At 45.0% G+C, this 23890-nt stretch overlaps 1 protein-coding gene and 1 long non-coding RNA gene across 6 annotated transcripts in view; one reads left to right on the top strand and one right to left on the bottom strand.

Moving 5' to 3' along the window:
* Window positions 1-1664: 1664 nt before the first annotated feature.
* LOC125388078 (uncharacterized) lies at window positions 1665-2647 on the bottom strand. The gene is made up of 2 exons (XR_007228108.3): window positions 2518-2647; window positions 1665-2224 (listed from the first exon to the last, which is right to left on the bottom strand). It is a non-coding gene; the product is annotated as an uncharacterized LOC125388078 (long non-coding RNA).
* A 175-nt stretch (window positions 2648-2822) lies between these two features.
* Window positions 2823-23890, top strand: part of Daam1 (dishevelled associated activator of morphogenesis 1) — a 164208-nt gene continuing 143140 nt past the window's right edge. For 2 of the 5 annotated variants that reach the window (XM_087911763.1, XM_087911758.1), the window contains exon 1: window positions 2823-2965. The gene's annotated coding sequence lies outside the window, so the exon portion shown is untranslated. Of the gene's footprint in view, window positions 3102-6692; window positions 6788-23890 lie in introns of all 5 variants that reach the window. The other 3 variants (XM_087911760.1, XM_087911761.1, XM_087911759.1) reach the window with 3 other exon arrangements.

Here is a 23890-nt window from a genome sequence, read left to right as displayed (position 1 = left end):
CTGAGGCGCCAAGAGAATAAGTTATGCATGGAAGCAAAGTTGCAGGGCTGAAAATAGTAAAATGGCTCAATCCCAAACCCAGGCTCAACAAAAAGCCGTAACCGTTGTGAAATACCAAGCTGTTACATGGCAACACATGTAAGGTGATAAACAGTCACATTCTCTCTTGGTGTCTTATTCCCTCCCTGAAGGAAAACCTTGTAACCAGAGACTGGAGATGTTATTTTGAAACATCAGCAACATGCCCCATGATGCCTTTGTCTCCCATCCTCTTCACAGAGACAAGTCTATTCTCGATGGCTCCCAGTGTTCCTAATTAATAGTTGGTGATCGTTGGGTGATGTGGAGTCTTTGTAAGATAATTCTAGGAGAGGATCAGTTGTTTAAAAATAATAGGGAGAAAGTCAAGAAATCTTTTTGGCTTGGAGTACAAATTAAGCTAGAAAGAATGAGGGCTTTGCATTGTTTTTGAGACTGAGTCTCACAGAAAGAATTCAATACAGACATATACAATGAGTGTGTGAAAGTGTGTATGTGTGAATATGAGATTCTCTATGTCATCATGGAAATGTTTAAGCTTCCACTGGTTTCAGGTCTACAGATGGCATTTCTGATGCTAAAGAGCCATCTTGTTTCCCTTGGTTACCAACGCAACAGTGTGCAGAGATCAGTTTATTTCCTCACCACTCACAGAAAACCATTTTCAAACACCGCGCCATCTCTTTGTTATCTATATTTAGAGTTGATTGATAGACATCTCACATCTACACACACACACACACACACACACACACACTTCCCTGTTTTGTCTTTTGTGCAGACTCCCCTCATATATGTGGAGATCAGCTGTGCCACATGACACACACAGTAGCACTGTTATAGAGAACGGATCCTTTTGCTTTGGGCAAGAGTCTATTCCTTTTCTTTACTGCTGAGAGCCAAGATAGCTTGCTGAAAGGCAGTTGCTTCCAGAAAATTATTTCTCTGAGCCTGCTTTAACAACATGCTTTCATCTACAAGGGCAAACCTTGCCAGATAGAAAGGCTCCACGTTCAATTTATTGACTCAGTAAATTTCAAGTTCACTGCCTGTTTCCACCTAAAAGCTTCCCACATTTATAAGACTGAGGGAGCCTTTAGAACCATCCCAGGTCGGGTTTCTTTCTGAATATCTTCCCACAGCGAACTGTGCAATACATTAAGTCTACCTACCCATTAGCTGGAGCATCCCTGCTTGCTCCCTTGGTCTGATGGCCAAGGGAACATTTGTGTTGTCTGGGTTCCATTTAAGATAATATTTGAGATGGACCGAGTAGATCAGAAGAGCAACAGGGTTATCTTGCTTCGGCGGAGGAAAATAGGCTGGTGTGTACAGAACAGGCTTGCCGAAAAAAATAGGAATTCAGCAGTAATCCTCCTCTTTCACAGAACACTTCCCCTCACTTCCCCTCTCCTCCACGACCATCATCCAGCTCTAAGAATGTATTTCCCTTGAGCTTTACTGTTTCGAGGTAAAAAGGGAGAGATGAGTGGTGGTAGTCCACCAGCAATTAGGTGAAGGGTTGTTGGAAATTTTAATTGTCAGTCTTCATTTCCTGAGATGTGAAATCATAACTTTGCTGGTGAAGTGGACATGTGAGTTGATCACAACAGTACCACTGAAAGTTGAATAAATGCATTTTTTTATGTAAAAAGACACCCAGAGATTACAACGTCCCCCCACCCTGCCCCATTAAATGTGCATGTTTGGTATTCATTGAACCTGATAACGACCCTGAAAACTTTTATGTATTAAAACCAAAATCTGCCAGAAGGGTTAGAATTCCATGCCATTTGAATATGTATTTAGGTGTCTGAAGATGGGGCAACCCTGATAGAACACTGCTTTAAGGTCTTTAACATTTTTGTATTTCTAAAAGGAAATGTGTGGGGAGCGACGGTTGCTGATTTTCAATTTTATGAATGCACAATTAACTAACATTTTTAAACATGCATGCTGTCTTCGGAAGAGTTGAGAGCCACCAGAGCGGGAAGTCCCTTCAGAGATGAACAAAAGCATGGCTGTGCGATAGTACTATCTCCACAGTAGCAGGCTTGCGGACGCAGGGTTGTGGTGACTGTGTCTCTGTCCTCTATTACACTGCATTTCCTTTAGTGACAGCCGCCAGTTTTTCTGTCAGTTCAGCCGACTACGCTGTTCCCGGCTTTCTTCTTGGCTACTCGGTCTTGGTTAAAAGGGGGAGAAGGAAAGAGAGAAGGAACGTGAATTGAAGCGAGTGTGCTGCAAGGGGATTCCTCCCTTCCACGGCTGGCGTTGTTTGATCCCTGGGGACCGGGGAAATACCGGCTCGGTATTCAACCCAGAACCCCTGGAGTCCTGTGAATTAGTGGCTTTGAGTAGGGAAGGCAGAGAAAGGCTTTTATGGACCCTTCCCAGCTGGGGGCAGGAGAGCCCAGTCGATCAGAAGTGCCCAGTAGGTGTGCGCGAGTTCAGGACGCCCCTTGTCCCGCAGCCTACCCGCTCGTCGGCAGAACAGAGGTCAAGTCAAAGGGCACGGCCGCTGCGTGCCCCTCCCTCTCGGCCAAGCAGTTTGCAGCTAGGCTTCTGAACGACCACCGCGGGCACTACTCTACTGGAGGGCGGGGAGGGGGCGGGTCTGGAGGGGCGGGGAGGGGCGGGCACAGCGGGGAAGAGAGGCACCTTGGGAACTGTAGTTCTTGCTGGCGAGGATGACAAGGCTATTTCGCCTCTGTCTGCAGGATGGAGACTACAATTCCCTGAATCCTAAGGGCCCAGCCAGGGCGTCCATGCGCAGTGGATGCCACATTGTATCCTATCAGACGAGGCGTGGGTGATGTCACCTGCGAGTTGGTAACCTACGAGCGGCTGTGAAGGGAACTGTTTAACCGGATCCCATTGTACCGGGAACGCAGAGCGGCCTTTTCAGCATGCAGCAGCTGCTCAGGTGAGGGGACGCTTCGGCTCGCCCGCCCTACTCATTCATTAGCGGCATCGCACCGTGGCTCAGGGTGGGCGTGCTGGTTCCTCGCGCTGTTGGCGGCGCTCCCTCGGGCTGCTTCCCGGAGCTCCCGGGCCAGTAGGTAAATATTAAACTCGTCCTTCAGGTTGGAGCTGGGTGGGAACGGGACCGAGACTGCTACGGGCTGCCAAACTAGGCTTTGGAAAATGGCTGCAGCGCCGCACGGAGCGAGGCGAGCCTGAAGGAAAGGCGTCCCCGAGGATGGGGTCCCTCCCTTTTTTCTTTCCTCGGCGCTCTGTGGCAGTGGAACCGGCCGGGTATAGCTCGCCTCCCGGCCGAGGGTTCCCCGGGGCCAGGGCTGCGGGAGCTGCCGCAGCGGGTGGCGTTCCTGGGCCGCTGGCTCTGTAAGATCGTGGGCACTGCGGTGGCCGCGGGTCCCCCACCATCCCTGGCACCTTCATGTCAAGCCGTAGTGTTTAAAACGGAGGCAGTGACTGTAATCCAGGCAGTGTCCATGCTTACTGTGTGCGGAGAGAAGAGGGAAGCCTGGCGTTGCGGAGGCCGCGAGACGGCGGCTGGCTGCGGCACGGGGAGATACGCCTCCCGGGGACCCGACCGGGTTTCCCCGCGTCCTGCTTTGGAGGGCGCGTCTCAGTCTTGGCTCTGCCGAATCGAGCCCTGCAAAGGACACCTGGGCGGGGGCTTAAACGCCCTCCCTAGAACCCTGGGGGTGCCGGGGTGCCGGGTAACCTAATGATAAGGTTCGCTGTGGGGGCAGGAGGCTGGATAATCGGGTTTATCCAACTGGTGCGCTAAACCAGCTGTTTGTCTTCTGACTGGAGACTAGAGCGAGGCGAGGCCCGGTCCGACAACTCGAAAGTCCTCTGGATTTTCTCTCCCTTTTCTCCGTCAGCTTCATTCGTTCGTTTACTCACACATTCATCAAACCCTTCTAAGGTCTTTTGCACGTTGCTTACAGGCAAGGTTTGGGGCGTTGTGTCCCCTCCCCATAACATGTTTTACTGGACTCAGGAATAGATTTTTGCTCTCCAGTCCCTCTCTCCCACCTTCAACCTCCATAGAGCATCCATAGCAAATGCTGCCCGTGACCGTTTTGCCCCCATTGAATTGGTAGTTTCTTGAGATTCGTGCCGGACCTAGTGAATTGAAGCATAGTTTGCCTGCAAGACGAATCCGGTTGCCATGGCGACTTCTGCCTTCGGAATCTTAACAGCTCACACTGGTGTTTCAATTCCTTGTGGCTCTGCGGGCAGCTGGGAGGGCGTGGCCGGGGGTGTGGTCAAATGTTTGCCCTAGGCCCAGCTGCTCCCTCTTCCTCACCCTCTGGCATCTTTGGGACACCCCCTATTCTCTCCTACATAGCTTGGACACCATTCTTGGACCCCTTTTCCTCCCTCGTACACCATCTCAAAATGAATTGTCTGGGGCTTTTGTCTTAAGGCGAACTAAATTTGGAAGATGTCTTTCCTCCATCAAGCGAACTGTATCTTTCCACAAATAGTGTTGGAGGTAGTTTTCCTAGCAAGGTCACTCTGTCCAGGCCTACAAAGCTCCCTGGTCAGAAATTAGCCTGAGGTGCCATTACCTGAAAATGACAGGGCAATTAATAACTGAAGTTGAAGTGTGGGAACACAGTTGTCGCAATAATTTTCATAAAATCTAAACGCCAGCTGCTGAAGGTCTCTAAAAGTGAAGCTCTCCATGCTGAAGCTAGGAGGCCTAAGTCCTGTGCCAGTTCTCAATGTGCTACCCTGCCATGGGTTAACCCACTACCTCTGGGGGCACCTGCCCTCTCTCATTGATAGTGTGGACAGGCGAGTTCAAAGAATTCCTAATGTTGACTCTAGGTTTAAAGTCTTGCAATTCTGAAAATGACCCCTCCTCCAAATAGCAGAAGGTGTAAACCTGGCTCTGACATTGTAGCATTGTTTGTGTTGCTGACCCCAAAACCAAGATCCTTGGTGTACTGTTAAAAACAGACAAGGCAGCTATAAGTACTATTTTTAAGTTTATGATATACTTGATACTACTATTATCTTAAGCATCTGGACTTTTATGTACATAGTCACAATTAGTTGTGTAGATTTTGTGGTTGCGACTCTTGATGAAGGCAATTAAATTCTAAGATGTTTGTTTCCCATCACCTGCTTGCACTTTATTCCAAGTGAATTATCTCTCAGAAATGGGGAATGGTGTATACAGGAGTGTCTGTGCAAGTGCATTCATGTGCGGTTAATGCATGGGCTGTTGTGCCACGTGGTTAACACTCAACACCTTGTCTTAAGTAGGTGGCTACATCCCTGTGAGAGAGCACCAGCAGAGATGATCAGTCTTTTTATTATGTGTATATGTATGTATTTTTATATTTGTCCTAGAAATTATCATAATGGGAAAATGCCCTTCATTTATTAGCGTCTTCGTCTTTGCTTCTCTGTGCTAAGCTTTTTGGAGGCAGGCTCTTTGTCTTCTCAGTCTTTCCAGAATGTGGAACATGTTTTCTAATAAGCATTTGTTAAATGAATATTGAGGAGGATTGGAAATCCAGGGTCTGTATTCTGTCTCCTGATAGTTATATAATTTGTTGTAATACTTCCTCTGCTGTTTTTTGTCAACATATCTTGCTACAATTCTTTTCCATAAGTGTAAAGATGATATATTTTGTTATTTTATAATTGCTTTTGGAATACATTCACCTGTTGGTTTTCTTGTTATAATTTCTTAGTACCCTTAACTAGATACTTTTATTAGTTGTACTCTCCTTGGCCCAGATAATTTTCCCAGAAGGTGTATGGGGGGAAGCTGGGGAGAAAACCGAAGGCAAAGATAGCTAGAAGCTTTTGTCGGTTCACCAGGGGCTCCTGGAGTTGCTGGGAGACAGCAGTCTTTTGTCATCTGGGGCAGAGTGTTCTAGAAACAGGGTCTGTTCCAGGCCTTCTCGAGGAGAGGACATCTGTTTGGTGTGGGTAAAGGTGTTGTACAGTGGGCAAATCTTGTGGGTCTGGAGTGGGCACCGTCTTGAGCAGCGGGGAGAGCCGCATGGCGTGTCAGTCTCATCCCTGAGTGGAATTTGAATCCTGTCTCTCTATCCTTGGCAGATAGTTCTGAGTGTTGAGAATGTGCTTGTGGATAGTTTTATTTGAGCTACGTTGTTTTAAAGGCTGCTTTTGTGTTGGTAATGTGGTTCTCGGGACAAACAGGTGTTTAAAAACAAAACACAGTTAAGACTGAAACAGTTTCATTTTGTAAATATTTAGAGTATAGCTTTGGCTTGAGACTCTTAGGTTCTTCTGTGAAAACACTTCAAAGTTAGAGCAACATCAGAGGGAACAAGCCTTTCCCACAAAACTCAGTACCACTGAGAGTTTCAGGTGTTTGGTTCAGAAAATGACCCACAGAGCTTGTCACTGGGGTGGGAATCTTCCCTCACAACCTCTAGTCTTGTGCTTCCAAGTCTTAAGTCTCTATTCTAATAGTTCAGGAAGCAAACCAAAACAAAACTTTGCCAGTTTTGGTTGCCCAACTTATTTTCTCTACAGGGCACTTCAGTTGAAATGAAAGTATGCCTGTCCCCTGCCCCACTTTGGCCAAGGTTGATAATTGTCACTTGTTCTGGTGTTAACTCGGCAATGCAAGAAAGCTTCCCAGTTAGTATCCAAGTTAAATATTCACAGCATCCTTTTTTTTTTTTTAGGAGCTCAAAGGATTGCATGGGTGCCATCAGTGGTCCTTCATTTCTGTTTGAGACTTGTGACTGGTCTGTTGGCAGAATGGCTAGGGCAGGCTGAGGTGAGATGACTCTATCGATTTTGAAGTTACCTACTGAGTGCACTGTCTTGTATGTATATTGCCGCAGAGACCCTGTCCTCAGCTCATTAGCATCCCCATTGAAAGGAGGACAGATGAAGAGGAGATGGCAGCTGATCTCAGTGACCTATATTCCACCTTGCAGACGGCAGAGAAAGATATTGTCCGCTTTTTAGCTTCTGGGATCCTTCCCGCTGTCTCAGGAGCAGAGAACAGAGCATCAACAAGGGGGTTTGCTTTCATAGCGTAAGAATGGATTGAACTTGTTGAATCCTCAGAGCATAGCAACAAGGGTCCTGTGTCCACCCCTCACTTGCGCCCCCAGTTTTTGATACAAGGTCTCATATATCCCAGGCTGTCCTTAAATTTCTACAATGGAGGGCAGGCTTGAGATTTTGATTCTCTTGCCTGTCTCCCAAGTTTTTTGCTAGAGGCCTGCGCTTCTACAGTTGGTTCATACCTGGTTCAGCCAGGTCTGAACAAGGCCTTTGTGCACGCCTGAGAGGCACCTTGTCAGCTGAGCTACAACATTCAATGCCACATTTAGCATTTGAATGATAAAGCTTTTGAGTTTCCTTTTTTGCTATATTTCATTAAAACATGCATATTTCATGTACACAGAGTATCTGAAAACAGGAAATATTTTTATATTCTATATTTAAATGTTTTTTTGGAGATTGTCCAGTTTTAGACCCTATTTGTGAGATAATTTTTCACTGGATTGAGTTCTTCATCTGGGAACAGGCTTTTCACCTAGTAAAGGGCAACAGAGGCCTCCTTTAACAGTTAAGAGGGCCCCAACATCTCTGTTTCCTTCCCTTTTAAGGTAAACTTTGAAAGCTCTTTTAACAAAAAATAATAAAAACTTGAGCAGTAGTTAAGCATGCAATCTGATATTTCACATCCTTAGGCATTAAAATAACCCTTTCCTGCTCCCCCTGCCGCAAAAGAGACTCATTATAATGTAGCAAATTCAGAGCCAAGTAAACAGCTGTAGTTCTTAAACCACAGCTACCATTGTGAATTAAATGTGGAAAACTAGGGAAGTGTGTTTCCCTCCAGTGTAGTTGGTGTGACTTCCTGACGTTCTCTCTTGGCATCGAACTCAGTATTGTGCAACATTGACGATATTTGATGTAGACAATTGACTAGAGGAGAAACTTGGCAATTTAGGGGAATAATGGGAAAGCTGCAGAGACTGCCAGGAAGAGAAAATGCAAGCACAACGCCTGCTTGCCATTAGGCTACTGAAACATAATACTCCTTTGCCAGACTTGGGAAGCTCCCCCGCCCCATCCGTCTTGCTGTATTTCTTAAGTATGTCATTCACCTTTAGCAAGAACCTGAGCTCATTCCTTCTGTAAACTGCATTAGGTTTAGCGCTGAAAGTTCCTTGTCTTCCTGCCAGGCAGATTGAGCTGGTGTTTGTCCCGTTCACTTCAGAAGAAAATACTTGCAGTGCAAATGGCAGCACTGCCTGCCTGATGGGCGCTTGGAATTTAAACTTCCAAAAGTAGATTGCCCGGGTCTTAGCTTTGAGTTTTGCTGGGGAGAAGCAGATGCCCATCTTTTATATTTTAAAAATGGGCTCTTATTAAAGTCTAGCTGTACGCTAGGCTTTTGTCGTTAGAGAGGTCAGGCCAGGTCTAGAATATGGTTAGATTCACCTTGTTTTTGAGCTGTGCACCTGTAACTCTAGTCATGGTGTGTGTGTGTGTGTGTGTGTGTGTGTGTGTGTGTGTGTGTTCATACAAAGGAGACTAAGACTACACAGTACATCACAGCTCTTCACAGCACAGCCATCACTGCCAGGGGCAAAAGGAAGTGTCATATTATAAAATGAACTGACGGAGTTTAGTTTCTACAGACCCTTTAAGCTAGAGGCAAGGTTTGCCAGTGGTTTGCCAAGGAATTATATTAGTTGTCCTCTTGCAACTTGGGTCAGAATTAGAGACAGCTCATTAAAAGCTTGCCAAGGGCCGCAGTCTGTATTTTCCCTTTCCCAGGGAATGACAGGTATTAGCAGTATGTTTTGGTGCCGCTTCTAGGCTTTCCCTTCCCCCTGAATTCCCTGGGCCCATCACACCCTGTTGTCCCGTAAAGCTCCTGCAGACTTGTACAAGAGAGGACCTGTGCTCAGTGGCATTTACCAGATGAGCTAGGCTGTCCCTGTGTGCCTAGACTTAGATACTTGTGCTGAAGCAGCTTGACACAGCTAAGCAGTGAAAGTTTAGACACACGTTATGTTGAAGTCTGCAACTTTGCCATGGGAAGGGCCCTCCTGGATCCCGAGAACTTACTACAAACTGTCGTTGAGAAATATCTTTTAAAAGACTGGACCGGTGAGGTGGCTCAGTCAGTGGGTAAAGTGCTTGCCAGAAAGCCTGAAGCCCTGAGTTCCATCCCTGGGACACAAGGAAAGGAGGATATAGAGAATGCCATAAAAGAGTGATCTGTTCATGTTCAGGGCCAGCATTTAGACTTAAAAGAAAAGACATTGGATTAATGGTTATAATTAGTTCAGTATTAGTGGCTTTTGATTCTGGATGATGGTGCCAAAAAAAAAAAATCGGACAATAACTTCTGTTTTATTCCCCCATCCTGTTTTGTATGTGGCAATCTTATTTGTACCAGAGTGCTCCCCACATTGCTTAGCACTCAGTGGTAAGTGAACTAAAAATCAAGAAGGATGAAGAATAAATAAATGCTTGAAATTGAAGCCAATGACTGAGGCTGACTGCAGCGAGTTCTTTGAGGATTAAACGGACAGGCCTGCTTTTATCCTTTTGTGCTTTTAATAAGAACCAATGAATTTGTTTATGTGTGCCTGCATGTGTTGATGTGCACCACGCATGTATAGATGCCTCTGGAGTTCAGAGGACATCAGATCCCCTGGGATTGTAGTTACAGATGGTAGGGAACTGTCATGTGGGTGCTAGGTCCTCTGCAAGAGCAAGTGTTCTTAACTGCTGAGCCATCTCTACAGGCCCGTTTTTGTGTTTTTTAAATGAAGAATAAAGACTAGATTGAGCTAGAAAAACTCTGTGACCCAGTTAAGGCTTCAGATTCTGTGAGTAGGTAACACTTGTAACTATAGAACTCCAGGTCTGTGGTGTTTTGCCTGTGATGTTTTCTGTCAAGGGCTGATTGAAGATTAAAATCAAGCTATCTATCTATCTATCTATCTATCTATCTATCTATCATCTATCTATGTTTGTACATATCCATCCATCCATCCATCCATCCATCCATCCATCCATCCATCCATCCATCCATAGTTTCCTCCTCGGCCACAACTGTCCTATTCTGAAGGACATGGGGCTGCCTTCACATGGCCTGGTTCTGTATCAGGGGAGCCACAGTCCCGGATCTTTTGAGAAATTCGTCCTCCCAAACTCTGAGCCATGCAGCCCGGAACAGGGAGCGGAGTGGCCTCGGAGAGCACAGCTCACATTGCAGTTCTCCCACGAGTGCCCAGGTTGTTTTTCTGCTGGAGCAAAACGAGGGAAGTAGGTGGAGGGGAGGACCAGGAGTTATTGGATTCCACTTATCTTATCACTGGTTTCCCTCTGGATTGCCTTTATTTACACTGTGTTCTTGGGCCAGGAATTCCTCTAACAGAGAGCAGCACACACATTCTCAGGGCTATGCTGCCTTCCTGGAGATGCACACACTCAGGGACAGACATACCAGGGCTTCCAACGGGGAGTATGCGATACCCATACTCAGGGATCGATCTATAGGGGCCAAAGGAAACACATGACTAACTATAAGTAGGTTTAAATTTAACATCTATATATGGCTTATATTTGGCAGGAATTCAGCATGAATGTTTGATACCTTGAATGCTGCCGCACAGAGTAAAAACAAAATTGCCAACTGGTGTGGCATTCAGATTTGGGTGATCCCAGTGAATCCTTTACACTTCTTGGGCCTCCTTTTCCTCATTTGTACAACAGCATGTTCACATGGAACCCTCCTGGGAGGAAATTATACGCTGTTAGGAGTGGAGTGTCAGCAGAACAGTAATGACCTAATTTCTATGGCACTGTGTAATATTGGTTTAATAACATCTGTTGGGTTTGCCTGTTCAGTTTCCCATCCTGTCTTTTGCCCTGGGACATGGACCTGAGATCCTATCCTGTTCCATGCTGGACAGAGCCCACTCCTCTGGGGCGAATGCCAAGCTCTTAACCACAGGAAATTCCTTAGGCTATAAAGGATGAGGCTAGGCAGTGTCTTTGGGTGATAGTCCATTCTATTTAAATTGGTACTCTCTTTAAGCGAGAGTAAGACCAGCAGTGCTTCATGGGCTAATTAATGCTGCCTGTGAACGTTTTAGCCGTAAGTGTTTTTCCGCCTTCTGCAGAGGGTTGGTTCCCGTGTCCCAAGCTGGCCTGAGATGCCTATGTAGACAAATATGGCTTTGAGTTTCATCCTTTCTCTCCTTCAGAAATCCTGGATTACTGAGGTGTGCTACCCCTCCTGTTTGACACGGTGCTGGAGATCAAACGCATGGCTTTGTGCATGCTAGGCAAGCACTCTGCCAACGAGGCTGCATTCCCAGCCCAGCAGAGCTCTTCGGCACGGAAGGGCTGGAGCATCTATTCTCTGATCATCACAGATCTCACCATGCGCTCGTGTCTCTGCATGGCCATTTACCATCAGTGATATCTCTTTACTTCCTTGGCCTTGATGATGTTAAATGTGTAACTCTTTAAAAGTGTCTACATTGTTTATTGTGTGTGTGTGTGTTCTGGTTTGTCACCTGTTGCCGTGACAACCATCATGACCACAAACAATTTGGGGAAGAAAGGGTTTGTTTCATCTTCTTTTTCCATGCCATAGTGTGTCTTTGAGGGAAGTCAGACAGGAACTCATGATAGGCACTGGAGCAGAAACCATGGGGAATGTTGCTTCCTGGTTTGCCCTCTCCTGCTAGTGCTCAGCCCGCTTTCTATCAAACCTAGACCACCTGGCTAGAGGAGGTGCTGCACACGGCAGACTGGCGGGCTGGCGGGCTGGCGGGCTGGCGGGCTGGTGGGCTGGGCTGGCGGGCTGGCGGGCTGGTGGGCTGGCTGGCTGACGGGCTGGCGGGCTGGCTGACTGGTGGGCTGGCTGGCTGGTGGGCTGGTGGGCTGGTGGGCTGGCTGGCTGGTGGGCTGGCTGGCTGGTGGGCTGGTGGGCTGGCGGGCTGGGCTGCCTACATCAGTTATCAACCAAGAAAATGCCCCCACAGACATGCTCACAAGCCAGTCTCATCGAGATTCGAGACTCTAATCCCCTAATCAAGAGTTCCTCTGTAACTCCTGGCTGTGGCATGTTGACAGCTGAAGCTAACTGGAGAGGGATCTGGGGGAGAGAGGAGAGAATAAATTTGAATGCCAACTCCTTCATGTGACTCTCAACTTTTGAGAGTCAGCCCTCTTCTTCCATCGTGCGAGTCCTGGGGACTGAAAGCTGGCCGTCAGTCTTGGTGGCAGGTAGCACTTACCTGCAAGCCATCTTGGTGGCAGACAGCTCTTAGCTGTGGAGCCATCTCACTGGCACTGAGACGAGTTTCTTCAAAGGTTTATCCAGTGGTGTTCTGGCAAATGGTCCTGTCTTCTCTGATCCCTTGTTTCTCAACCTAAACACAGCTGAAGACTGGTCTAGATAATGCTGTTGCAGGGGAGGTCTGCTCTGTGCCCTATTGAGTAGTACCTCTGCCATGTATCCAGCACTTGCCCACGGCACCCCCTCTCCACTGTTGCAGCACAACCCCACATGTCTTCAGACATGGCCAGCCAAGTACCTCCTAGAGGCTAGGCTTGCCCTTGTGGAGCAAGAGTTGCCAGGTCTTAGATGGTCCGAGAGCTTTCAACTTTGAAACAGGCTTTCATGTTTAGGGATAAATTGATTTCATTTGGGAATGGAACTGCCCCTGCTGGTTTTATTTATTTGTGCAGTTGGTTAAAGTCAAGTAAAGGTCAGTGGATTAGCCCCATTGGGGTCATTTCTCCATTCTTCCATGACCACAGCCTGGGAAACCAGCCACATTTTAAGGCTATGTCCTTAAGCACAACAGGGGACCCTGTGAGACACTGGTGCGGTGTCAGGGGAAGCCCACCAGAGCCAATAAGTAAATGGCTTTGAAGCCCATGGCCTGGGTTTGTAGGTCAGTCACATTATCTCTGGGTAAGGAAGATAAGGCTTTGGGGAAAGGAGAAGCCAATGCTGTCACCATTGTCAAAGGCCAACATGCTTTAAAGAAGACTTTAGCCTTTAACCACTGCAGCTCTTCGCAGGGTAGGAGGAGCCCTGGAAAGAATTAACACAGTGATGTTCCTTTTATCATTTTCTTCCTCAGATGAGACTGTCCAGCTTGAACAGTGGCACCTCCTAAACCTGTCATTCAGAGCACAAAGTGGAAATGCTGTCAGGTTTTAATGAATTGCCCAAGACCCTCTCTTGGGCAGCTAAGGTGAAGATAATGTGTGGGGGGCATGCTTTCAGTTAAACAGTAAGCCAGGACTTACGGAGAAGGCTCAGTGGATGATGGGCATGTTGGGAAAACCTGAGGATCTGAGTCTGAATATCTACATCCACCTAACACGGTAGACACAGTGTTGTCACCTGTGGTCACAGCTGGGGAAGTGGAGACAGGTACACTCTAGATTTAGTGAGAGACCTGCTCTTAAAATAATGAGGCGGAGAGCAAGGTAGAAGGGCAAGTGAACTTGACCTCTGTCTACACACACACACACACACACACACACACACACACACACACACACACGCCTACCTTCCTACCTACTCACATGTACAGGTGTACATACCCAGATGAATAAGTATGTATATGATACACACAAACCACACACAGAATCAAAAACAAGTCAACCATAGTTCCTTGTCAGGGCTAGATTGAATTTTTGAGGTCTTCTGTACCCCCTCCTCAATGTCTACTGTGTCTGTTCTTTTAGTTTTCTACCTCAGCTAGGCATTAGAATTTTCCACAGCTGATTTGAGAAAGATGCATTGGGAGACTGACTCAGGACAGTCACATTCACTCAAGGTAGTCCTAACATGAAAATATGAGCAGATAAAAAGATCTTGGGCTTGGGAAGTGTGGGTCTAATGCGTGCCATACTGTGTGCCAGGCTATCTGTCTGTCTGGTTAAATGTCTAACTTTAAGAGTTTCACATTCATTGTGTATGAACATTGTGAGGTTTTTTTTTTATTTAGAATTTTGCATATGTGAGGAAGGTTCTTTTTGTGGGTGGTGTAGTGCATATCATGTGATATGCTGGACCCATTGCTTCCATTAAGCTTGGAGCTTTATGGTGTCTTGGCAGATGTGACTGAAAAACCTGTAAGTACATGGAAGTTACCTTTTCCCCAAGATGTTTCCTGGGGAGGATTCTGTGTACACTTTAATCCACTGTTATAGGAAAAGGTAACAGAAACCACCTGGCCACAAGTGCCTAACACTGAGCTGCTTTGAAATAAAACTGGGCAGGAGAGTAGTCACGAGTGCACTTCCTAGCCTCTGTTCTAGAAGAGGCTCAGAAGTAATCTCGAAAGGCGCTAAGTAATTTTGCAGCTCGCTCGGGCTCTGAGGGCTTCCTAGCTGACTCTGGCTCCACAGAGCAGGGCACATCTTGCTGTGCTTCCCAAGCTGGTGCCTTCCCAGCACCACATCCCCATGAAAGAGCTTGTTTCTGTCTCCGGGTTCTAAGAACCAAGTGTGTGTGTCGCGGAGCATCTATTGATTGATTGTGTCTCTGTGTATGGGGTCACATGCATGTGTGTGCCATGGTACACGTTGAGAGGTGAGACAACAACTTGCGGGAGTTAGTTCTTGCATATTGTGGCTCCCAGGGATCAAATTCAGGTTGTCAGGCTTGATGGCAAGCAATTTAACCCACTGAGCCATCTCCCTAGCCCTCAAGTGGCTTTTAAAAAGATAATTTTCAGATTCAGATTCCTAAGCAAGCGTAGCAGAGACAAGAAAACAACTAACTTTTAGGAACAATATGCGTAATAATTTATGGGCCCCATTATAAACTGTAGAAGCCACACCTAAAAACATCTTTCTCTCATGTAGAACATGTCTTTGGTGTTGGCTGTGACTATTTCAGAATGCTGTTTTATGGTCTTATTTTTGTAATACAGAAGTCTTGCTCTACTTAATCAAACCTATGGTTTCTAAAATAAATGGATGACCTTGTGCGGGAGAGCATTTCCGAAATGGAAGGATCGTTTCCACTCTGAGAAGTCTCATGGTTTGCCTATTTGGAACATTTCCAGCTCTCCTTTTTACTTATTTCCGCATTTATTTGCTTATTTTGTGTGTATGTGTATATGTGTGTGTCATTTGTCATGTGTGAAGGTCATAGGACAGCTTGCAGGAGTTGGTCCTCTCTTACACTGTCAGTGTCCTTACCTGCTGTACCATCTGCTGGCCTACATTTCCATCATTTCAAATGAACAGCCACGGCCATGTTTGTAGGCTGACATCTTTTATAGGACTGCCAGCCTGCAAGTAATGACACGGAGACTTCTTATTAATTAGAAAGCTTGGCCTTAGCCGGGCGGTGGTGGCGCACGCCTTTAATCCCAGCACTTGGGAGGCAGAGACAGGTGGATCTCTGTGAGTTCGAGGCCAGCCTGGTCTACAAGAGCTAGTTCCAGGACAGGCACCTAAAAAACTACAGAGAAACCCTGTCTCAAAAATCAAAAAAACAAAAAACAAAAAAAGAAAGCTTGGCCTTTAGCTTAGACTTGTCCCCAACTAGCTCTTATAACTTAATTAATCCATATTTTTAAATCTGTGTTCTGCCACATGGCATTTTTTTTTAACCTCTATTCTGTATGCTTGTTTTGGGTGTCTCCCATGAGCCTTGATTCACCCCTCTGATTTCCTCTCTCTGCCTTGGGAATCCCACCCACCCTCTCCTGCCTAGCTATTGGCCATTCAGCTCTTTATTAAAGCAGTCAGAGTGACACATCTTCCCAGGGTACAAAAGATAATCCCACCACAAATGTTTATAGGAGACAATAGTCTTAAATCTCAAATCAGGTTTTTAAGTGTTTTTTATGCTTGTAGTTCTTCCACAATGGTGATTGAGACTTGCATGGCCAGGATTTTCTAAGGAGAGTTCAAGAGGTTTGTTAGCATGACATGGTACTTGAAGGAAGAATGACAGCTAAAAAGAGCATGAGGCTTCTTCTGGAGGATGATGAGATGTTCTGAGAATAGTAATAGTTACATGATTTATTAGTACAGCAGAAACCACTGAGCTAGGACATTTCAGGGAATGCAAATTCTATCACAGTGAAGGTCTTTAAAAGGCAAACTAGATGGGGGGAGGGAAGCAGGGAAAAATGTAGAGCTCAATAAATATCAAATTAAAAATGTATTTAAAAAAGGCAAACTAGAAGCAGTCACGTGAGGAGAACCTCAGAGAGCTCAGAGGTGCTACTTAATGTTGCCGTTGTTGAATGTATCTTAATGCTTCCTCTAAGCAGATACATACCATGGACACGAATAACTGGTAGCTTCTGAGCATTTGTAGATCATCTGAAATATGAAAGACTGCTAGGAAGACATTTTTGCTGTAGTGGGACCTGGTCTGTATCTTCTAGTCACTGTCTATTTCTCACCCACTGCAATGATGAAGTTGGTGAAGTATTTACTTTAGTGACATTTGCTTTAAACTTGTTCTGTCTGAGTATTCTATGAGATTTTTCCACCGTGGAAATTTCACACTATAAAAACCATTCAAGTAGGAACTCTAACCCATGATACTGTGTGTATCAATAAGATATATTTCATTTGTCAGAGATCATGAAGCTCAAGGTTTCTTAAATTTGGATTCATGACCCTTTGCACAACTGCACATTAAAAAATGACAAGATGTTTGGGGAGTTACTCTGCATTGGAAACGGAGTCCATGCGCAGAGGTAGCTCTTGAGAGACTGTGGCGCTGCTCAGCTTCAAGATGTCCTCAAGGCATGTTGGTTTTGCTGCTGTGTAATAACTTAGCGCAAGTTTAGTGGCTTAACCCAGCATTTGTCAGGAGTCCAGGTCAGGCAGGGCTGATGTTTTCAGCTGGGGTTTGGTACCCTCTTCTAAGCTCACATAAATATACTGGCACAGTATATTTTCTTGTGATAAGGACCAAGGACCACTGGCTAGTTCTGGACTGCTTTTTGTGCACAGAGGTCCACTCATGTTCCATGGCATACAGGCCCACCTTGGCAGTTCACTGGGAGGATGCTTGCTTTCTTCCATGCCATCAGGGGCAAGCTTCTCTGACTCCTTCCTTCCTCCCTCCCTCCCTCCCTTCCTTCCTTTTAAATGTAATAACTGGCCAAAAGATTGATTTTGAAAAAGGGCTCAGTGATTAGGTCAGGCCCATCATGGAGTCTCTTTGGACCATGAAATTTAGCACCATCATGATAGTGACAGCTATTCATGGCCACAGCTTCCACCTCTGGAGTCATGGGAAGGAGGCCCGTGGACTTAGTAAGCTCTGTTTTTGGCTAGCAGAAATCATGGCAATATACTCTTTAATATTATACAAATGGAAACATACAATTCAAAAGCCTCCAGAATGGATGACTTCTAGACCTTCTCTGTTTTCTCTTTCAGAGCTGCTGCTTCCCATTGCTTCTCTTGTTTCAAATGGGATGAGCATGAAGATAAAAGATACTAAGATAGTTTTTTCACACACACATGCCCAAACAGAAAAATTAGTATAGGTAGTTTGCCAGTCTTCCACATAGGCACAGCTTAGCTACCAACTCAGGGTTAACCTTTTATCTCTACCCTCAATACTTCAGCTCAACATAAATTCTGGATATCAAATTATAACATCTGTAAATAGTTTTGTATTGTAGAATACATGTCTATGAGTTGAAGACAACCACCACCACCCACACATATACGCAGTGGCCATGCTCATATGTATGGAGGCCAGAAGCCAATGCCAGGAATCTTAATCTTTCTCTACCTTATTTTTGGGACACAAGGTCATTCACTGAGCTCACCAATTTGGCTAGACTGGTTGACCAGTGAGCTCCAGAGATCTGCCTTTGCTTTCTCAGTGATGTGGTTTCAAGTGTATGTTGCCACACCTGGCTTTTATGTGGGTATTGGGGATCCAAGCTCAGGTCTACATACTTGCATGCAAGAAGGGTTGTGTTACCAACTGACCTACCTCTAGCATCCACATGAATCTTTAAAAACAACTAAAATCCATTATCACATCTAAACTTATACTTAAGATAATGCATATTAATTCTTAAAAATCTGTAAACTTTAGTCAGTTTAAAGTTTTTCTCTATTTGAAGTATTTATTCAACTCTGGAGTCAAACAAGCGTGTGTGTGTGTGTGTGTGTGTGTGTGTGTGTGTGTGTGTGTGTGTGTATCTGTATCTAAGCCTCATGTGGTTTTTTATTTTGCCACTGTGAGAACTTCATTAGCTGTTCTACAGAATATCCCTGTCTGGAACTCGTGGTTCAGTCTGTTACCTCTAGCTCTTGTCAGCTGGTTAAAATGAAAACAACTGATGCCTTGGGCCACCTGTTCACTGTAGAGGTGGGAAAGCTGCTTGCTGAGCAGTGTAGGGACATCACTTAGATGTCACGTGTAAACAGACACTTAGAGAAGTGAGTACGTGGAGGAGGAAAGCAAACGCGCCAGCACCCCCTTCCTTCCCCCAGGTTCTTAGTTTAAAGGGCAGTGGGGTGTTTCTATGCGGATGGTGTATGTATCAGTTAAGAATCTTCCAGACAGTCTGTAATGGGGAGATGGAGGGGCATTTCTATTTTTTCCATTTGCTTAGCTATTTGTTTAGCCCAAATGATTTTTTTAAGTTAGACTTTAGTTTCTTGATAAGGGAATAAAACGTCTTCCAGCAGAGAAGATTTCAGATTTGAGTTCTGCAAAGGAGCTGGGTCTTGAATGATGGGGTCATAAAATTGTTGCTTTTTAAGATTAACTGTGGCATTGCTTGCTCTTGTATATCTGTATATATCTGTAGGTTCTGCAAACATACGCCCTTTGTTCTCAGAGACATGACAGATACTTTTAAAATCGCAGCATTTATGTTAATGGACTGATTTTATATGACAATCACTGGAAGATGAGGCAATGCAATTTAAACTTCATTTAGGAAGAGGTAGAGGAGAGCTTAGACTAGAGAACAGAAAGCTCCTGTAAAGGGCAGCTAGTGCGTATTTTAGGCTTCTGAGCCTGTGTTGGCCTTGGCAGCTGGGTAACTACCATTGCGGTGCCAAAGTGCCACAGATAATATGTAAACAAATGGGCATGGCAGTGTAAGTGATGGCTGGATTGGGCTGGAAAGGAGTCTGCAGAATATTGCCTTAGAAGACTGTGGACTCATTTTAGGAAAATTATGTTTGCTGTCCCGTGACTAGTTGAAATTATGCGTACACACACACACACACACACACATGTATATTCAGTGTTTTATCTGTAATTGTGAATATTTAAAGGTAGGGTCTTTAAGGAAAACTTTATAAACTTAAAAAAAGTTTAAAGTTTATTACTGTGTAAAAATGCAGTCAATAATTCAAAAGACAAGCACCTTTTAGACTAATGTAATTTGGCAGCATCTCAGTTTGTAACACACTCCCAGTGTGCTGATGTGTAAATGCTTGCAAGGCCCAGCCTAGGGGAGACACAGAGCCTGAGCGGGAGGAGGGAAGGAGGGAAGTAGGAAGGGGAATAAAGCCTTTTACATTCCCTAATGATGCAGAACCCAGAGTGATCCCAGCTTCTCCCAGTGCCTGTAAGGTTGGCTAAGTTTTTTGTGCGTCTGGCTATTTCATCTATAAAATAAGATACTGACATCGTTCTACTCTTATTCCAATAAATATTTTTCAGAAAAGTAGTAATAAAGATTAGCGCTACCAGAATGCAAGCTGTTAACTGCAGAAATTTGCTTAAACCAAACTGCTTCAAGGAAGAGACCAGTAAGGGAGAGAGACCATCCCAGCCCTGTGATGACTCAATGTGCAAAGTTTTGACTCTGTGATAGTGTAAAATCAATACACATTTAGTAGAAAGTGCACTTTGAACTTTGGATGTTGATCTTTTTCCAGGCTAGCAAGATGTGCTGCTCTGTTTTCTGCCCATGGTGTGTAGTAGACGTGAACCAGAGATCCTGGGCCCCCATAGGTCAGGCATGGCCTGCATTCTGGGTGTGTTTGTTACTCAGCCATGGCTCTCGTCGGCTCTGCATAGCCAGTGCATTTCAACATTCAGCACCCCTTTTTAGAGGGTTTAGCAGGGCAGCACCTCATCATAGCGAGTGCCACTTGGTGAAGTGAAGTCTTGGTTCCTAAGTTTCCGATAATTCAGTTTGTACTATCTTCAGTTTGATTAGAACAAAATAGTACACTAGGAGAAAGGTAGAATGTTGACTGCACCTGTTTGTTGAACGAGTAAAACTCATTGTCATGGATAACACTTACTTAAAAACATAATTTAATTCATGATCTAATTAGTTCCTCTCCTTAATTTTTATTAGTGCTGCAGCCTCTCAAATTAGATCTACTTGTAGTTAGCTAGTGAGAAAGAACAATTTCCAAAGAATTCAATTCACAAAATAGAAAACACATGCTAATAATTTTGTTTCGCTTACTGATTAATGAGGCAGCCAGTAAGCTGTTAGGAGCAGGTCATAGACCATTGGATAAGCAGGTGTATGTCTATCTGTCCATTCAGAAGTGCCAAAGTGTATTTGCTGGTATATACAAAACTGGTTAAGAGCCTAAGGGCCTTGAAGTGCTGTGGATAGGACCCATTGTGTTACTGTGTCTTTTAGTAAGCCAGTTTCTGTCCCCCAGAGCTGTGAAATTGCCTGGTTCGGGAGATTCTCAAGATTTTCAGTTTTAAGAGTCTTTGACCCTATTAAAAATTGAAGACTTCAAATAGATTTGTTTTTATAATATAAATATCTTGTTAGAATAGACAGACTTTTAAACGATGCAGTTATTTTCTTTGAAATACCAATAATGAAATCCATTTCATGATATCATCTGAGTGATGACTTAATCATGAGCATTGAAAGTTCTAGAAAATTCTATGGGTCTTTGTTTAGAGAATGAAAATTACAATTACAAATGTGGCCTTGTATAATTATGTAATTAATTTTGAGCTCACAAACAGTGAAGAGGTCTGTCAGTCTGTAAGAAGATGCTTGGACCCCGAAGTTATGAGCATGGGAGAGCTGTCCCCATTACTCATCTGTCATGTGGTGGCATGGGCAGAGGAGATGCGTCCATGTCCATTCCCCACCCCGATCACCCCCACACCACGCCCATCAACTCCTGAGGCGGGAGGGAGAGCTGGCCCTGTCCCTCATCAGCTGCCTCTGGAGAGTGGCCCCTACACCATGCCTGGGCAACACCGTAGAGCTGGCCCTGAAGGTATGGGAGAAATACCCTGAGGATGTGTGAACAGGAGAGCTGGCCTCTCCCCTGCTCATCACTGCAAGGGGTGAACTCACCTGGGCAATGCAGGAGAGCTCATCCTGGTGGTGAGGACAAGGGAGAGCTGGTGGACTGACCTACCCTGCAACTACCCAGGCCCAGAACCAGGGTCACGGTTTGTCCCACCCATATGTCCACCCCATCTGTGATCTGCTGGAGCACATGAGGGACTGGTTCTGCAGGATCTCCAAGACACAGAGCAACATTAGGATATCCAAGAGGATCCTAAGAGGGCCCAGCATCAATAGTGTAGCCCCTTCTCTGATAAATGTTTCTTAGCTAAACATGGGAAATTTTCAAAGTCAATGTGAGACTAAGTGGGAAAATTACTTTTAATTTTTGTTATAAAATTAATGTAGGCTCACTGTGATAAAAAGTGGGAAAAACAAAAACCAAAGCCAATTGTTCTGCATCCACCTGTAATGTGGGAGGCCAGAGGCAGGGAGAGCAGGAGTCCCCAAGGCCATTATTAGCTATATATTTATAGTGAGTTTGAGGCCAGCCTTTGACTACAGGAGACCTTGTCACAGCAAAGCAGAACAAGCAAGTGAAGAAGAAATGAAAACATATACATTTAGAGGCAGTCTCATGTTCTTGTGGCTGTCTGCGCTCCTCAGGGTCTCTCCTCCAAGTAAAGGTCAGAAATACGTTTCCTGTGCTTGGAAAGGAAACTTTTGAGGTGGTAGTTTCCTCTGTCTGTAGTGTGCCTGGTGGTCCTTGCTTTCTTGGGACAAGGTCTCCCTGAACAGTCCTGCCTGGGCTTGAACTCAGGCCCTCCTCCTCCCCCTGCCTTCCCAGCGCTGGGATCACCATCCCTGGCTGCATGATGTTTCTCATTCAAATTGTTTCAACCTTCAGTTAAATTTCTCAGAACAAACTTTTAGAAATGGAGCAAAAGGTTCAAGGGTTTGAATATTTTAAATACCTGCAAAACTATTTTTCAGGAAGGTATTATCTTCCTGACAGTGGGGTGTGAAATTGCTGCTGTTGCCTACAGAGCAGGAGTATCTCACAGCTGTCTGCAGTTAACAACCATCTAACACTTCTACACTGTATTTTCATTTCCACATAAAGTTTTTGTTAAATAAAACTTTCCTAAGTCATTTATATTTTTCCTTTCCCAGATTTACCCATTTATCTATTTATTAATTTGCCTACTTAATTAAAATTAAAGCTACTTAAAAAGTCATTTTGGGTTGGGAGTTGAACCCAGAGCCTCGTGCCTTCCACTGAGCTAGGTCTTAAGTCACTTTTGTGTTTTCTTTGTTGAGACAGTCCAGGCACTGTGACCTTGTGATCCTCTTGCCTCAGTCTCCAGGTAGCTGAGATTATACCCCTGTACCAGGAGGCCCCGCAAATCTCAATGTTTTAAAGCTGATCACAAAAGAGATTAATTTTTAACTTCTCATAAATGCAAAGAGTAATCCTGAAATCCATGGGAAGGATACTTACAAGATGTCTGCGTCCTCATAAAAGACCTAAACTATTTTCCAGTGATGAAGGGTCTGGGGCAGCAGTTTTCTGTAATTAGCCATTCTCACACACTCCTCCCTTTATCTGAAGGGTAGCAGGCCAGCTCCTGGCGCTCTATCACCAATGTACGTTTCCTGAAGGCTGCCTTGGTTTCTTGTTCTCAGCGGTTTTCTGTCGTGGAGGATGGCCACAAAAGGCTGTTCTGAAGGCACGGCAAGCTGGGGGATGACATATAGTTTTTCCATTGGACTGTATTCGTCTGGACAAATAGGAGGCAGAACAATGAAATAATCCAAATATTATGAGGAGAGAGGGAGAAGTTTATATTACAATGGTTTATGTGATAAAAAGAAATGTTATCCTGCTACGCTTTGTTTAGAAACGGTGTTGTAAAGCAGATACTCACGTGCATCACTAAAAGATCTGCCATGTTGCATTTCAGCACCAAATGTCACAAGGTCCTGGAGCCATCAGCGTCGAATGACCTTTCTGTCAATATACCATAAGTCAGTACCACGGGGGAAGGGGTTTCCTCCTACCTGAAGTCCAACAGGAGTATGTCTTCTTCCAACCACAGGGACACGGAACTGTTATTTGACTTTATTCTGTTTCTGTTAAAAAGAATTAAAGCATGCGTATTCTCTCTCTCTCTCTCTCTCTCTCTCTCTCTCTCTCTCTCTCACACACACACACACACACACTATGGCCTTGGGAGGTGTGCATTGACTGGCACAGTGGTTGTTACCTGAATATTCTTTGGATTAAGAACTAGTATGCATGTTCCTCCTGAAACAGTAAAACATCCTTCTTGGTAATCAGGGGGACGGGACCCAGGGAAGGTGGGGCAGATGTTTCTCCCTAACCTATCCATTCCCCACTCACATCCCAGGCGAGCCACAGGCTTTATAAAGTTACCAAATGCTGAAGTGAAAAAACAGATAGACATCATACTCACATCCTGTGAATAAACACAACCGCCGTTGGGTGGACCACAGAATGTTTTACCTTTCATTTCTGTGTTCTCCTGACCTGCCAAAGTTGAGTCTTGTAAACAGCTCAAATATGGAATGAAATAATGTTTGTCTTTCTTTTTCTGTGCGTGGTA

This window comes from Myodes glareolus, chromosome 11, assembly GCF_982192425.1.
Source record: "Myodes glareolus chromosome 11, mMyoGla1.1, whole genome shotgun sequence".
Lineage (NCBI taxonomy): Eukaryota > Metazoa > Chordata > Mammalia > Rodentia > Cricetidae > Myodes > Myodes glareolus.
The sequence above is the reverse complement of the archived record's forward strand: the minus strand, read 5'-3'. Positions and strand labels throughout refer to the sequence as shown.